Genomic DNA, 13,758 nt, shown 5'->3' with positions numbered 1-13,758 from the left:
GTCTGAACACAGCGTGTTTTCCACAGGGTGGCTTGTTAACCACGGAGCATGGTTTAATTTTCTCAAACAAGCCACCTTGAAAGCCCACGGCTTGTTGTTGGGTTGTGCAGGGTGGTTAGGAAGCCACACTGCATGGCTGAGCAACCCTGCAGAAAAATGTGTTGCATTCAGACAACACGATAACGCACAGTTCAGCAACAGCCCACGATGGGTGAGTTATCATGTTGTGTGAACCCAGCCGATCACTCACAGGAAGAAAAGATTTGCAGTGGCACTTCCGCAAGCCAGAGCTTTTGCCAAGATCTGTTGCCTGGTTATTTTCGGGCTATGGACCAAGATCACCATCCCTAGGGTGACCCTATGAAAAGGAGGACCGGGCTCCTGTATCTTTAACAGTTGTATTGAAAAGGGAATTTCAGCAGGTGTCCTTTGTATATATGGGGAACCTGGTGAAATTTCCTCTTCATCAAAACAGTTAAAGCTGCAGGTGCCCTGCCCTCTTTTAAATTCAACACAGGAGCCGTGCTCTTTTTTGTAGCTGGTCACTCTAGTATAGCTCCTGCAGTTTTAACTGTTGTGATGAAGAGGGGATTTCACCAGGTGCCCTATGCAAAACAATGACACCTGCTGAAATTCCCTTTTCTATGCAAACTGTTAAAGATACAGAAGCCCTGTCCTCCTTTTCATATGGTCACCCTACCTGGGCCACAACAGTTGTCACTACTGTTATAAACCGTTTTAAAGCAGTAGCACAGATCTTGCCCTGGACGTCACTAATAAAGGGTGTGATTAGAGCTTACATGAACGTGTCAACCCTACTTTCACACCCACACACCCCATATTGTTCTTCAGCTGATGAGGCCAGAGGACGCCTCTGCTGTCCTGTGGCATCAACAACGCACAGGTCTGTGAAACCTGTTTTCCCGGTTCCTCTGGGGAGGAGTGTTTGACGTGGCATCCGTCACGCCCACCATGGGCACAGTTGCCTGTTCCTGACCCAGATTGTCTAATAAGAGAACAGAAATGTAGTGAGTGGAACAAAAACACAGGTCCATGTTGCCTCTAATGCATTGCCAAACAGGGGGCTCACTTTGATACATAAATGTATTAATACTATTAGGGTGACCATATGGAAAGGAGGACCTGTGTCTTTAACAGTTGCATAGAAAAGGGAATTTCAGCAGGTGTCATTTATATGCATGCAGCACCTGGTGATATTTCCTCTCCATCACAACAGTTAAAGCTGCAGGAGCCCTGCCCTTTTTGTATCTGGTCACTCTACAAAAGAGGGCAGGGCTCCTGCACCTTTAACTATTGTGATGAAGAGTGAATTTCACCAGGTGCTGCAGGCATACAAAGGACACCTGCTGAAATTCCCTTTTCTATGCAACTGTTAAAGATACAGGAGCCCTGTCCTCCTTTCCATAGGGTCACCCTAATTAATACGTATGATAGGGTGACCCTATGAAAAGGAGGACAGGGCTCCTGTATCTTTAACAGTTATATTGAAAGGGGAATTTCAGCAGGTGTCATTTGTATATATGGTGAAATTCTCTCTTCATCATCACATTTGTATATATGGTGAAATTCCCTCTTCATCACACCAGTTAAAGCTGCAGGTGCCCTGCCCTCTTTTAAATCTGGTCACTCTAGTATAGCTCCTGCAGCTTTAACTGTGGTGATGAAGAGGGAATTTCACCAGGTTCCCCATATATACAAATGACACCTGCTGAAATTCCCTTTTCTATGCAACTGTTAACGATACAGGAGCCCTGTCCTCCTTTTCATATGGTCACCCTAACATATGGGGATAGATAGATAAATAGATAGATAGATAGATAGATAGATCTCAACATAGGAAGCTGCATAAACTCTGGGTTCATAACCTTTTATGAACATAAACATGACCCTTTACTTTCCTGGGAGTAAGTGCCATTTTGGGGGGGGGGGGATGGAAGTCACACTAAAAGGACTTTCAAAAACTGTGCCTATTCCAGAACGAAGTGAGGCATTGCTACGGATTGGCCTCAATGTCATGTGTCCCAAACAATCTCAAACTGCTTTATCTCCACACTAAATCACTCGTGAAGATGGGTCCATGGTTTCAAGGGGTGCTTTTCTTGTTTGCGGCTGGCTTTTTAGTTTTCATTGTCAACTACTTTTGGACGATACATTTATGGGAGAGTGGCAGAGGCATTTTATTATTTATTTATTTATTTATTTCATTTATATCCCCCTCTTTTCCCTCCAAGGAACCCGAGACAGCATACATAATCCTCCTCCTCTCCATGTTATCGTCACAACAACAACCCTGTGAGGTAGGTGAGGCTGAAAGTCTGTGACTGGCCCAACGTCACCTAGTGGGTTTCCATGGCTGAGTGGGGACTAGAACTCGGATCTCCCAACTCCCAGTCCAACACTTTAGCCACTACACCACACTTACTAATTTTGATTAGTAAGTAAATAAACGGGAGACAAAACCATGCCTTGTTTATGACTTTTCTGGGGGAAATAGAATGCTTTGTGCAAAATAATAATAATAAAATGATGATGATGTTGATGATGTTTTTAATGCATCTGACCTGGCAAGCCAGTCTCCGAAAAAGAACAAGTTGGTAAAAACAAAAAGAAACCCACACACCAGACTTTTGTTTTCAGAACGTTTAAGGAAGACAGCAGAGGGACTTTCCAAGTTCCCCTGAGAGAGGTTGTGTAACTTGTTTCCTCAATGTTAATGACAGACCAGGCAGATAACATGGGTGGAAAATGGAAATTCCTTGGGGGAGAACAAGAGTAAGTTCCTCTCTCAGATAAGAACATGAGTAGCTCTTCTGAGATGTGTATCCGTATTCCATTTTATCCATTTGATATTATGCTACTGTAAGAACTGGCGCAGTGTTAAATTTTGAAATGCAGGAGGTTATTATGATAGTGTAGATACACCACAGATTTCAAAATCTCTGACCTTTGGCTATGCTGACTGAGGCTGATGGGAGCTGGAGTCCAATAACTTCTAGAGGTGCATGGGTTCCCACCTCTCGAATATACACAGGCACCCAAAAGAACGTGGTGCTCAATTTATTTGGATGACTGCAACCCTATGAAGAATTATAACTGTGAGTAAGCTCTATAGGTCTTAATGGTTGGTACCAACATGGACCATGACAACTGACTCCATGTCTAACCCTACTGCCCCTGTTTTGGGAGAAGGTGTTTCTGGTAATCAATCAGACTCAGAACTAGAAGACGCAGTGCCAGACACCAGCCAGCCTGTACCAGTGGGGGAGGAAGCTCTCACGGGCGACTCCCCAGCTGGGAGTCAGCCTTCTCCAGGGCTTATCTCCTCAAGGCCAAATCCTACACACTCAGTGGGAAGTGAGGTTTCTTCCGCAGGAGAGCGTCCTGACAAGCTAGCTGATGCTAGGGTCTGCCGGAAGCTCAAATGCACGGAGCGGAAGGAAGGTGTGAGAAAGTCGGTCCGACTAGGATTGCACCAGAACCTGCCTCCACACCACTCTCTGAAGTTAAGGGCGTTTGGGAACAGGCTTATTGTTATTCTTGATCGGACAATTGTCTCGCTTAGTTTGCATAGTTTTGCCTAGGGGGAAGTTTCCAAGAGATTAGACTCCCTTCAGGTAGAAGAGACGTTTGTTGCTTAATAAAAGCTTTGTGGATTAACTAGCAGGCCTCGTCATTTGCCTCCCATCGAAAGCAGGAGTTGCCTGAGAAACGCGACAGCACTGTGTACTATGCTATCTAGGTGCATTATCCTCAACCTCCACACCAGGCAGGCAATTCACCATGCAGTCTACACGCCCATTACAAACTCAACTCTCTATGTGTCTAGTCATCGAATCTCCCATAACCCTCTAGCCCCCCTCCCCCCCGGAGGCACATCCTCAGCGCGAGAGGGTATTTGCTTGTCTTCTGAGGAATAGGTCCCTTCTAAAGGTCATTTCCCTCTTCCTCAGAATGAATGCCCTCCTTCCACGAGACCCACGTTCTCAGTGATTGTAGAGGAGCTGCCACCGATGAACTTCGCTATTAGGTCCCTGAAGGTCTCATCTACCAGCCGCTCTTAATTTTCTCTAGGCCAGTAACCTTGGCCTCCAGGGAAAGACCTCGTTCCATGACTTCTGTCCAACCGGCAGATAGCCGTACACGTAGCACTCAGCGCAATACACTGGGACACCCACACACTCCTGCTGGCTTTCTATCCTCATTTTTTTTATTGTTATTATTGCTGTTATAGGGTTTGTTTGCTAGGAACCCGTTACCAGGAGAAGATGGAAGTTTATAGCTTTTTAAACATTTATTTACAGTTACTGCGAGCAGGGAGGGAAGGGTTTACTGCCTTGGCTTCCTCGCCCGGCTGCTAAACAGATGCTTTGCAGATGCTTTGTCACTGGGGCTCCTTGCACTCAGAGAGCTAGCTCCCTCACTAGTTTGCCTGCTTATATAGTTGAGCTCAGCTGCTGCTGTAGTGAATCTGATTGGAGGGCCTTGTGGCATTACACCCCACAAGTCCGTTCCCTAATGTATGTCTAGGATTTGTAAGTCTATTGTGTTTTGAATGTTGACCTGAGCGGGTGGAGATTGAATATCTTAGGGGGGTGGGGAGGAGGATAGATAAGGGAATGACTGAGGTGATAAGGGGGGGCGTGTTTTTAAAGTACTTTGGTTGGAGGGGAGAATTAGAGGATCAGGGTAAAGAGGGTTGGCTTTTGAGGGTAGTGTGCAGATAGTTGGTGTATAATAATAAAACTTTTCAGACCCATGTTAAAACCTCTCATCCAATCCTTTCTCTCTTCTCATACACGCTTTCCTTTCTCTCACGCCTTCACTCTTGATCTTCCTTTATTATCAGGATTGTTCAAGAGTGAAGGTGTGAGAGAAAGGAAAGTGTGTATGAGAAGAGAGCAAGGACTGGATGAGAGGTTTGAACAAGAGTCTGAAAAGTTTTATTATGAAACGAAGTTTGGGAACCATGGAAATAATTTTTTATTCAGTTTGTTTTACTACCACCAAAATCCCACGTGTCTCCTTGGCGTTTCTCATCTGCAGTTATATCCATAGAACACCCGTTCCGACATGAATTCACCATCAGCACCTATAATTCACGGCGCATTATTTTATTCCTGAAGTTATTCCTGTTTAACCCCTTTCTCCACAGAGTTTGTAGAAAGGTGGTGTTTGTCCCCCCACTTCAGGCTCATAAAGTGGTGGTGCTTAGCTTGAGCAGAGAGTGTCCGTGGACAGGGCTGTTGTAAAGAGCCTGTGTCGTGGCAGGCCTCAATTTAAAAGCAATGGAAGCTCTGTGTGAAGATCAGTGCCAGCCTGGGTCTACCGACAAGGAGGTGTTTCTTGACATACTTCCCAGAACTGTTTGCTTTGATCTGTGAGACATTCCCGTGTCTGCGGAGGTGAAAATGTCTCGTTCCCTTGGCATTACGGTGATAAGGAGCAGGAACACAGTGACATAATGGGCTAAATCGGTACATACACTAGGAGCCAGTTTTAGTACAAATATGTCAGGGATGCTTTAAGGTGGATCCCTGCATTGAGCAGGGGGTTGGACTTGATGGCCTTGTAGGTCCCTTCCAACTCTGCTATTCTATGATTCTATGACTCTCTCGTGACTGTTTTTTGGAACTTCGATACTGACTCAGCCGAATGGTGCTGAATGCATGATTGGCCAGCAGATGGAGTCTCTCCGTTGCCTATAAATGAGCTTCATCCCACGTACCTGCTTCCCTCGGATTATCCCCATAGCGCTAAGCTTTCGCGATTGTTGTTGTTTTTGCTACCGGGCGACAGCGATCCTTTGCGTACCAGGAAGTGAGTTTAATGGGGGAAATGTAAAAAAAAAAAAAAAACACTGAAAAATCAACGGATGAGCCAATTCAACTCAAATTTGGCATGCTTAAATCTCTCCCTAATATCTATCACTGTGCCAATTTTGGTGTCTTTATCTTTAAAGCTTACGCAGATGTAAGCACTTATTTTAAATCCTGCTGCTGCGCCCCAGCGGCGGCTCGGAAGATACGCTCAAAAAGTAGGGGCTAAATACGGCGAATCTTTTGGGCTACCTTCCCCTTTCCACCGTCTTCGGGGTGGGCAAGTCGACTGGCTGTGAAATTTTTCGGGAGGCCGTAAGGGTTGTTGATGAGCTGTGCCTCAATGACATCATCCAGGTGGGGGACGAGAAGAAGAACACGCGTGGATTCCACATCCAGGGCTTCCCGTTGGTGGTGGGGCACTGCATCCTGGGGAGGCATCCGAAATAACTAACCGTTAGTTGCCTGTTCCCCTCTCCGTTGGCCTAAAGTGTCGTATGAACGCACCCAATGTCTATTAAACCAGTTTATGTCCGTGGAAACCAGGCGTGCGTTTGCCACGGTCAGCAGGGTGTTTGCTGAGTGCAACCAGCTGAGCGATGGGTTCTCATTCCTCGTGTCCAGTTCTGCTGATAAAGGCAGCACTTAACGCACTCAGAGACTGTTAATTGGTCCTGGTTTCCATGGTGACATCCAAGGTCCTTGAAACGGAGGAGGAGAAAACAGCAGTTGCTCTATAAAAGGGGGAACTGGTGATGTTGAAACAGCAAAAGGGACATTTCTTCAGCAGTATGTGAAACTCTCACAAATAGCAGATAAGGAGAAAGTAGAATCAGGAATTGGAGGAGGGTTGCTCAATGTAGAAAACCCAGAGCTGTAGCATTCCCAACAAATAGCTGAAAGGGACAACTTATTTCTCCCAGCTAACTGGGTCCATTACTGAACTGCTAATTCTATCAAGGATTTTCTCCGGTTGTTCAAATGAAATCTGCCTTCCTGGAACAGTCCCATCTTGATCGGCTGGAGCGCTGGGCTGAAAACGACAGAATGGAATTGAATAGGGATCAATGCCAAGTTTTACTCCTAGGAAAAAGAAACCAAATGTACAGTTACAAGATGGTGGATACTTGGCTCAGCAATACGACAAGCGAGAAGGATCTTGGAATTGTTGAAGAACATAAGCTGAATATGAGCCAACAGTGTGATGTGGCTGCAAAAAAAAAAAGCAAATGCTATTTTGGGTGGCATTAATAGAAGTATAGCTTCCAAATCGTGCGAGGTACTGGTTCCCCTCTATTCGGCACTGGTTAGGCCTTAACTTTATTGTGTCCAGTTCTAGGCACCACACTTCAAGAGGGGTGAAGACAAGCTGAAGGTTCAGAAGAGGGCAATGAGGATGATCAGGGGTCTGGAAACAAAGCCTTATGAGGAGAGACTGAAAGAACTGGGCATGTTTAGCCTGGAGAAGAGAAGATTAAGGGGAGACATGATAGCACTCTTCAAATACTTGAAAGGTTGTCACACACAGGAGGGCCAGGATCTCTTCTCGATCCTCCCAGAGTGTAGGACACAGAATAATGGGCTCCAGTGACAAGAAGCCAGATTCCAGCTGGACATCAGGAAAAACTTCCTGAGTGGTAGAGCAGTATGACAATGGAACGAATAACCTAGGGAGGTTGTGGGCTCTCCTACACTAGAGGCCTTCAAGAGGCAGCTGGACAACCATCTGTCAGGGATGCTTTAAGGTGGATTCCTGCACTGAGCAAGGGGTTGGACGCGATGGCCTTAGAGGCCCCTTCCAACTCTACTATTCTATGATTCTATATCGTGTTGTCCTTTGGGGCAGCAGAGAACGAGCATTTGCTCTGTTGTACCTGAAAGCCCTTCAGGACTTTGAAGAGTGCTCTCATGTCCAGTGGTGCAGGCCTGACAGTCCCCACATTCATGCCCCCAAGGGCAGTAAAAACAAAAATGCAGACATCTGTGCGCCTCAGCACACCAGTTCTAGTCTTTTTCATCACCAAGGGGAGTAGACGTTCTATAAAGCTAATGGGTCTTAATTGCCCACGGCCGCCAAGTTGGACAGCTTTAAAAGAGCATGAGCCCAATTCGTGGAGGAGGAGGCTATCAATGGCTACTCGTCATGCTGGCTAGATGCTGCCTCCAGTAGGCCAGCTGCAGGGGTAGATGAGCAGGACGGTGCTGCGGTGATGCTTCTGGGCTTCCCAAAGGCATCTGCTTGGCCGCCGTGAGATCAGAATGCTCGACTGGGAGCTCCGTCACAACTTTCCCCCCCCCCCTCTGGTTTGCCTCCACGTTTTTTACCTCCGTTTCATAAGCGCGTCAAGGGCTCCATCACACATGGCCCCTTTCATGTGGGTTTTCGCTTGTTTGCTCTTCCACTCCACCCCGCCCCTTCTCCGTCCTCCTCCAGTTCATTGGTTGTGGCACTGTGATGGGCGTGTGCTCTTTCCCCCCGCCCTTCGCTCTGGCTTTGTTATCTAGCGATTTCTGATTTAAGGTTTCATCTGGGCTCCGTTTCTGCGGGCAATGAAGGGGTGGGGGTGGAGCACTAAAAAGTCCATTCATCCAACAAACAAGTCCCTACGATGACATGCTGGAAGAGGAGAACTGCCCTGCCCTCCCCTTTCGTCAGCAAGGCTCCACTAGCACACGCCCCCAACAAAGGAAAAAGTGAGAGGGAGAAATAATCCAAACTTTCCCCGCACCAAAATAAAATGTAACAAGGAGGAGAAGGAGTGAGATAAGCACAGGACAGGGACGACGTCATGTGAGTCCCGCACTGCAAAACCGCATACAAGGCACGGCCAATGTGCGATAAATCGCTGGTGTGATGGAGCTATAGATACGCCGGCCTTCCCCAATTTGTCACTGTCTCGACTTTTTCAACCACAACTCTCATCATTCCTGACCACTGACCATTCTTCCAGGGGCTGATGAGCACTGAAGTTCAAAACACCTGGAGGGCACCAGGTTGGGGAAGTCTGGGCCTTTTGCCTGATCCGGGACTCCTCTTCTTATCTTCTTTGCGAATACTTCTTTTATCTTCTTGATAAATCATTGACCCACCTTTTGGGACTATTATTAACCAGCAATCTGTGCAAGAAAGAAATTGTCACCAGCAGCAGACGCATTACATACCAAGGCCATAGGTAAACGGGGCGATATCCCAGTGATCACCCCGGGATCGTCCTAAATGAGGCACAGGGCATCCCGGCAGCAGGGAGAGATGATCCCTCCCTTGGCCCGGGATACCGCCCTACAGTTGTAGCCCACTGTTTCTGTGGTCTCAGGATGATCCTGAGACTGCAGAATGTGTGGGCGGGCATCCTGGCTCCTGTCGAGTAACCGCGAGGAGCCGGGCATGGGGCACAGAGCTCCTCAGGAACTCTGTGCCCATGGGGGTGGAGGGAGCGGGGGAAATTATTATTTTAAAAAAATACTATTTCCGCACAAGCGCTTGTGCGCTCTGTCCCCTTCAACCGAAAAACACAAAATGGCGGGCACGATGTTGTGCACCGCATGTGAACCAGGGCGACGATCTCACGATCATTAAATCACGAGATTGCCTCCCTCCGGGCCCCCTCGTCTAGGTGAGGCCCAAACCTCAAAGAGAGTGAAAAGTAACAGTTGAAGCTGGGTTCATCTCTCTCACCGATTCATAGAATCATAGAATCATAGAATAGCAGAGTTGGAAGGGGCCTACAAGGCCATCGAGTCCAACCCCCTGCTCAATGCAGGAATCCACCCTAAAGTATCCCTGACAGATGGTTGTCCAGCTGCCTCTTGAAGGCCTCTAGTGTGGGAGAGCCCACAACCTCCCTAGGTCACTGGTTCCATTGTCGTACTGCTCTAACAGTCATAGAATCATAGAATCATAGAATAGTAGAGTTGGAAGGGGCCTACAAGGCCATCGAGTCCAACCCCCTGCTCAATGCAGGAATCCACCCTAAAGCATCCCTGACAGATGCTTGTCCAGCTGCCTCTTGAAGGCCTCTAGTGTGGGAGAGCCCACAACCTCCCTAGGTAACTGATTCCATTTTCGTACTGCTCTAACAGTCAGGAAGTTTTTCCTGATGTCCAGCTGGAATCTGAATTCAAGTGCCCTGCTCTTGAAAACAACCCCCCTGTTTTACATTAACCACCAAGTAAAATAGAGGACAAACCTCAGGATCAAGCCACCAGGGTCAGATGTTTAAAAGGTCCCTTTTGTGGGACAGAATCAGCCCACAAGCTGCCATCTCTAGCCCACAGAACCTGCTCTAACCTGTCCACCTTTGCCACAAGGACAGTTACGTAAACCCTCGCTGAAATTAGTCACTGTTAAGAGAACTGTATGCCAATATGAAGGCAAGGGGACAAGTTTTCTTTTGTTCTCAAGTTCCCTTTCAGAAGGGAACACCCAGCCTTGCACAGAGAAATGCTTTGTCAGTCCTGTTCTTAAAACAGACGGGAGGGTGCAGGCGCTAAAACAACAGAACACTGACCTTGCCTTTGAGCGTTTACAAGAAGAATGCCTCTTATGTACTCTCTCAGAGCAGGGCAGGAGAAGTTTACGAACAACTAGCAAATACCCATAATTATGCGCCGCGTGGATGAAACGAAAGCCTTCACATATCACAGGGCTCTGAGGAGGGAAAAGCACCTTGGTATGCAAACGCACAACCCCACAGGGTCCACTATCTCCAGGGGTCAAGCAGATTTAGGAGGAAAAGGTATGTTTTACCCACCCAAGAACCCGGGCAGGACGTTGGGGCCGACCTCTGGGGCCCTCCCAGCACAAGGATGAGACCTGCCAGACAGAGCAGGGTTGGCTTGCCACATTTTAAAGCCAGTGAAGGGGGTACCATCGAAAGAGTACCCCCCCCCCCGCCCGCAAGACCATTAAATCTAGTCTAAAGTTACCTAAGCACATCGCCCTCTTTTTCTATAGAAGTGAAATGGCAGCCATTCTATGCTCAGGAGCAAAGAACAATAACACACAGTCCAAATGGCCCGAGTAATTTATTGTCCTCATTTGGAGGTGGAGAATATCTTGTTAAGATTGTGTCGCTGTGAGTTGCTGGTGTTGTTGTTCTTCCTAGTTCAGTATCCTCCCTCGATCTTTAGAAGTGAAATCACCGATTGGAGAATAGTCACATCGGGTCTCTAGAGGGAGAGGGCCTTTTCAGTGGTGGCCCCCCAATTATGGAATGATTTCCCTGAAGAGGCTCGCCTGGCACCAACATTGCTATCTTTTCGGCGCCAGGTCAATACCTTTCTCTTCTCCCAGGCATTTAACAGCATTTAACAACATATGCTGAGTTTGTTTGTTTTTAGCGGACCCCAGAATAGCTGTTTTTATAAGGATACTGTTGTTTTTATACTTTTAATGTTTTTAAACTTTGTATATTTGTTTTTAATGTTTACTGTTTTTAACTTTTGTAAACCGCCCAGAGAGCTTCGGCTATGGGGTGGTATATAAATGCAATAAATAAATAAATAGTACGCAGGCATACATTAAACACCCCAACTGAGCCCTTAGGTTGTTTTTAAAATTATTTCTAGAATTACAAAATTTGGAATGATGGGATTTAATCTGCGAAGCACCATGCCTTCATCGGCATTGTTAGGCTCCATCTGTTTATCTAGGGTGACCATATGAAAAGGAGGACAGGGCTCCTGTATCTTTAATAGTAATGTAGAAAAGGGAATTTCAGCAGGTGTCAATTGAAGAGGGTGAAATTCCCTCTTCATCACAACAGTTAAAGTTGCAGAAGCCCTGCCCTCTTTTGTATCTGGCCACTCTACTATAGCTAGTGTAGCTTTAACTGTTGTGATGAAGAGGAAATTTCACCAGGTTCTCCACTGTTCACACAGTGGCCAACCAGCCATCAGCCAGGAGTGAACAAGTAGGTCTTCTTCGTCTTCTTCTTCTTCTTCTTCTTCTTCTTCTTCTTCTTCTTCTTCTTCTTCTGGATCAGACCAAGGGTCCATCTAGTCCAGCACTCTGTTCACACAGTGGCCAACAAGCCATTGGCCAGGAATGAACATCCACAACACTCTAAAAATGCATTTCTGTTCAGAGTAGGAATTAGGTTTGCTTTAAGCTAGGGTGACCATATGAAAAGGAGGACAGGGCTCCTGTGTCTTTAACAGTTGCATAGAAAAGGGAATTTGAGCAGGTGTCATTTGCATGCATGCAGCACCTGGAGACATTCTCTCTTCATCACCACAGTTAAAGTTGCAGGATCCCTGCCCTTTTGACCGGATACAAAAGAGGGCAGGGCTCCTGCAGCTTTAACTACTGTGATGAGGAGGAAATTTCACCAGGTGCTGCATGCATGCAAATGACACCTGCTCAAATTCCCTTCTCTATGCAACTGTTAAAGACACAGGAGCCCTGTCCCGCTTTCCATACTGTCACCCTATTTTAAGCCGAGTCAGAAACAAACTTCAAACCACTAGTCTGGGGGTAGACGTAGGATCTGCTGGATTTTCAGTTCGCTTTTCAGTTCACTTCTCTCCCACACCTGGGGTTACTGTCAAAAAGGAAGCCAAAGTTAGCCCCTGTGAACTGCATCATGGACTTTGGCATTCAAAAAAGATGCAAGGGCAGCAATTTGGGACCAGATAACCTGAATTGCAAATAGCAGAGTGGCAGCATGGAATTATCTGCAAAACATGCTTCAGTTCCCCTCCTGCGGGGGGGGGGGAAATAACTTTTGTTATTCAGTTGTCTTCCTCCTTACGGCTAAAAATAAACTTTAAAATGGATTAGGGAAAGGCCAAAGGGCAGGAAAGAGGGAGGCAGAGAGGACCACGATGGCAAACATCATAAAAAAACCAAAAAAGATCAGAGGACATGAAAACCTTGTAAGAAAAGTCTCAGGGATAGAATGCCCGTCAGTTAAATCCCTACACATATTTACTTGGAAGTTAATCTAGCTGACTTCATTGGGGCTGATCCCCAAGTTGGTATACACAGGATTGCAGGCTGTGTGTAAAGGCGGGAGAATAAAAAGCTGCCTTAGACCGTTGGTTGAATAGTTCCAGAGACAGCAGTTTTCCTAGACTTAGCCCAGCCCCCTGGATGAACCCCAAGAAGCTGCACAGGACATATTGGGGTACCCAAAGGGCTGGATCAGGCACCCCTGGACTAGGAGGTAAACAAAGCAGAAAGGGGAATTGGAGGGGAAAGTGGCTGACGTTGATACCATGGACTCTGCATTTAGTCATAGTTCTGAGACAGAATGTGGAAGGCGGTTGCAGACTTCAAATTAGGTTCTACTAGGTGATGTAGCTCTACCTAGGCTGCACCTGGGTTGGACCTGGGACTGCTGGGAAGAAAAAACAAACAAACAATGGTTGATTCTCCCATGTTTAAAATATAAAATCCAACTATTTCTTGGAACAATCTCTATCCTTAGGTGAATCATAGAATAGTAGAGTTGGAAGGGGCCTATAATAGGGTGACCAACTGTCAGGATTTCCCCGGATTTGTCCTGGTTTTTGTTCTTTCCATGGTGTCAGGGGGGATTTTCTATAATTTTCAATAATGTCCTGGAATGACATACCTACCCCTTTAAGGCTGCCATTAGCATGGCTGGAAGGAGTGACATGCTTTCTTGAGGCGCATCATTCCCCCACCCCAAGCTCCAATTGAGGTCTTAAAGGGAAAAGTGGGTCATTCGTGGACATTATAGAAAAGGCCCCCATTGGAGTGGATGGTGGTGGTGCAGAATGAAATCCTTTCCCCTCCTCCACTCCAATCGGGTTCTTTAAGGTGGCGGGGGAATAATGTACTTTCTGCAGGACTCAGAAAGCTGCTTCCACACACACACACTAGGAGTCCTCTTTTTTGGTTTCCCAAATATGGTCACCCTATTAAATGTGTGCTGTAAAATCAGACATGTGACCA

The sequence above is a fragment of the Elgaria multicarinata genome, chromosome 19, assembly GCF_023053635.1.
Source record: "Elgaria multicarinata webbii isolate HBS135686 ecotype San Diego chromosome 19, rElgMul1.1.pri, whole genome shotgun sequence".
Classification (NCBI taxonomy): domain Eukaryota; kingdom Metazoa; phylum Chordata; class Lepidosauria; order Squamata; family Anguidae; genus Elgaria; species Elgaria multicarinata.
Note: the sequence above shows the minus strand (reverse complement) of the source record.